Raw genomic sequence first — 4,630 nt, forward strand, 5'->3', positions numbered from 1 at the left:
CCTAATTTTTCGAGACCATTCTTCCTTATTTGTCACTGATGCTAGTGGATCCAGTATTGGTCCAGTCCATATGCAAGATGGCCATATGGTCATCCACTTGCATATGAAAGTCAAAAACTTAAACCATCTGAAACTAAATATAGTACATATGACAAAGAACTAATTGTTGTAGTTCATGCACTTTATACATGGAAACATTATTTAATGGGTTCTGAATTTCTCATTAAAATAGACCAGCAGAGCATAGGACATCTACTCACCCCACCATTGATATCTTCTCTGTCACATTGAATGGGCATCGTTTATTCAAAGTTTTCATCCTCTTATTCAATATCAACTAGGAAAAGAAAATGTGGTACTGATGCACTAATTAGACATCATTCAATGCCAAACATTTATGTTTTTTATATCCATTTTTTTGATGCTATGTGTGATACTTATGAGAATGATCTTGATTTTCATCATGTATGGTTAAAACTGCACTCTAACAATTACTTGCCTATTAATAATTATTCATATCATGATGGGTTTATTTTCTTTGAAAAGCATTAATGCATAACTCTTCCATTAAGACAACTTATCTTGAAAGAATTGCATAATCCATCCTACATTGTCCATAGAGGAATCATTACTACTCTCAAAGCTATGCTCAATGATTTTTATTGCCCTAATGTAAAAAACGAGGTTACCAATTTTGTTTCTGAATGTCTTATTTGCCAACAAGTCAAGTGACATCATGAAAACAACATGGCTTACTTATGCCTTTCTACATGAAATGATTTGCTTTGGACTATTGTTGATAGATTTAATAAACAAGCATATTTCATTGTAGGCAAAAAGACATTGACTGCTTCACAAGCTACACATCTTTTTATCAAACATGTTTTTACACACCACGGTCTACCTAAAGTTATTGTATCTAAACGTGACTCTAGATTTTGTGATCACTTTTGGATTGCTTTATCTAGGATCCAAATTTGATTTCACCTCTGCTTTTCATCCTAAAAGTAATGGCCAGACGACTGAAGCTACTAATAGTACTATCTTAGATTTATTGAGGTCTTACACAATCTCCACACCAGCAAATTGGGATCAACATCTTCATTTACTACAATTTGCTTACAATAATACACCACACTCAGCTACTAGAAAAGATCCTTTTGAAGTAGTGTATGGTAAGAAATTACCAACACCTGCTTCTCGACTTTCACACACTATTCTTGCCAGTGCTAATGATTTCACTAGATGTATATTGCAATAACATGAGGCAATAGCTAAATCTCAAACAAAATATACTACCCAAGAAAATAAGAAATGCACGCCATTTTATTTTAACCAAGGTGATCATTATAGATTCATGTTAAAAAAAGAAGACTCAAAAATGTTGAGAAACATCCTACAATTAAATTAGCCCCTAGATTTTACGACCCATGTTCAAAGTTCTGACCAAAATAAATGACAATACCTATCGTCTAGATATTCCATCACATGGGCATATTAATAAATCTTTTCACATTAGTCTCCTAAAACCATTTAATGTTCCTCTTCCTACCTATCCATTATATGATGACCCACCTATATTAGATGAAGATTCAGAAATCACAAAACCAGAGATTATTTTGGACCGCGAGCAAACAACCACAAGGTCAAATAGGAAATGTTTATCATAGATATTTGGTCAAATATAAAGGTCACCCACCAATTGAATATTCTCAATGGTTACATGATCATGCCCTAACCGCCTATCAATCCTTAATTGCATCTTACAGGGATTCTAGCCCATGATTATTATTAATGTTTTTGTGACAACTGAAGATAGTTGCTTATCACCCGTGGGGTATGTTATGAGGATGAATTCATGAAATATTTTATATATTCCCATGTGTAAATTATGGATTCTTAAAAGAATTCATGGAATATTTATATTCCCAAGTTTTTATGTTATGAATTCTCCTAAATGGGTAGAGGACTCCATGGTAACCGCTCCATCATCCCTGACTGAGGCCGTTGTCCTTTGTCTTTCTTTATCAAAAGTGGACCCCCCTTGCATTCTATGCTTTTGCCTCTCTAGGTTTCACTCCCCCCTTCTGTCTGCCCCTCCTATCCTCACCTTTATCTCCCTAGATAGGTGCTTTTAGCTTTCGGGTAGTTTCTCTTTCAAGCAAGTCTCGACAACTTCTATCTTCAAACCTCTACTAGGAGGACTCCATGGTAACCGCTCCGTCATCCCTCACCCGAGGCAATCATCCTTTTCTTTCTAAGCATGTTAAATTGTGTGTGTGTGTGTGTGCGTACACGCGCACGCACGCGCGTGTGTGTGTGTGTGTGCATGTGAGGGTGAGAGAGAGAGAGAGAGAGAGAGAGAGAGAGAGAGAGAGAGAGAGAGAGAAGATATAGTTTTTAAAATTTGAGTGAAAACTTTTTAGTTGAACTCTAAATTATAAATAGATCTTCTATAGCCAAGCCAATAATTAGATTTCTTAACATTGAATGTAAATATTTATTCTACACATTTTGTTTATAAATTTAATGTTTTTTTACATATAGACATGAAAGTGTGTTAGGAGTTTATGAGTATTATGATATTAATGAAAGTGATGTACATTGGATAATATTATTCTTAAGATAATATTATTATTCTGATAGTATGGATGGCAAGGATTTTGTTACTAATATTATGTGGAAGTGGAGGGGAAAGGTGTTGGTAGAATTGCTTCAAAGTCTCAACGTGGTAAAATGAGGCATCGTAGGAGGAATTCATTGTATGCTCAAGCAATTTTGCATGGACATAGAGGTGTTGTTTTTCCAAGTTTTTCCAAGAGTAAGAAAAGCTAAAAGGTTCAGAAACTACATTTTGTGCATTGCAAAGATAATGAAGGAGAAGGTTTTCCCAACTTCTAAGAGCTTCATAGTTCATTTGATCAACAATACAAACTATCGCATATCTAATGTGGAGGGTACGTTGGGTGGTGACCTTGGCAAATGAATGTGGTGAAAGTAGCCTTATGAGAAATTCACTTGCTACTATTATAATTGACAATTGTCTCATCAAAGGGACTGATGAAGATATGTATATCAATACATGTTTTGGTTTATCAGAGAAAGGGAGGCTTTTTAGTGCTAGACAAGTACTTTTATTAAAGAGAAACAAGATAAGTTACGAGGTCATGTAGAGGAACTAGGGAGAGAAATAGCAAGTCTTCAATTGTAGTTGAATAGACTTAGGGCTTTAATCACAAAAATGAATCGTAGATTAGAGACGCATAGTACGTAAATGCTGTGTCTAATTATCTTGTTGTATCAATGGTCATAAGGCACATAAATGCTTTCACTACTTATCTTTTTGTATCGGTGGTAATATTACCTTTTGTACCTTTGGTCTCTTTAACAACAAAAATTATAATTATTTTGATGTTATTATGTGTGTAATAGTGAGAGAAAGAAAGAAAGAAAGTTAGATTAAATGTCCTCAAAAGACCTAGTGGGTCTATGAGACCAAAAGTGATACAGTAGGGTCCATGTAATCTCATCATGGTACAAAAGAAAACAAAGACTAGAGCTATGAGTGTGGAATGTCAAATCCGAGCCATATGATACAAAGTGGGACCATCATCATCATACAACCTATGAAGCTAAGCCCCTGGTAGGGGGAGAGGTCCATTAAGGATATCGAGCATGGGGTTGAAGGCTCTACAAATCCGTCGGGTGTGGGAAGGTGGAATTGTGCCTCTCCAAGATCTCCTTAAGCTGGGATTGATGTATGTGTTGCTAGCAAGGTCCAGGGAGTCTGGGGCACCACAGAGAGAGAGAGAGAGAGAGAGAGAGAGAGAGAGAGAGAGAGAGAGTATAAAACTTTGATAGTTAAAAGTATAGAAAAATATCCCTGTTTTGTAGGAATTATGGTAACATCAAATGCTTTGAGGCATCCTCTCTAAATATTTTCATTAAATTCTTTCTTTAAAGGTCATAAGGATAAGAGAATGCCAAAGTGCCCAAGAAAGAACCAATCTTAAGAGAACAAATGCACGTGTTTCTCAAGAAAATATTTCTCATTACAAAGGGCTAGCTCTATATAATGTTTCTTGCAACATTAGTAATTTGTTAATGTATTGGAGTCACTCTAAGATTATTGGGAAGAGTGCATCAAGGAGTTAACAAGGATTGATCAAGATTTCTCTTTTATAATTGATAATTATAAGTTCTCTTTTACACATAGAATTGGATTACATTGAATAGATATTGATGGGCTTAATAGATATCTTATTTATCAATTCATTAATGGATTACATTGAATAGATATTGATGGGCTTAATAGATATCTTATTTATCAATTCATTATTTTTACACACAAAATTGAACTTAATTTTCAAGTTTGTCCCCCATTTGCAAAACTTAAGCTCTAGTACATTCTATCACCATCTGCAAAACTCAAGCTCCACTTCACAATGTCAACATCTATAGCTCACTAAGCTTGATCAAAGCATGTCTATTTTAATCCAATCTTCAGTTGAGGAGGTAAGGTTCGATTCAACCATGATAATATTCTTTATTCATTTCTCAGGGTGACATTAATTCTTCACTCTATGATGACATAGTCAACCTCACCTTCTTCTCACCTACTTGCTTTAGG

This window comes from Cibotium barometz, chromosome 29, assembly GCF_041138505.1.
Source record: "Cibotium barometz isolate CiBa-2024 chromosome 29, ASM4113850v1, whole genome shotgun sequence".
Lineage (NCBI taxonomy): Eukaryota > Viridiplantae > Streptophyta > Polypodiopsida > Cyatheales > Cibotiaceae > Cibotium > Cibotium barometz.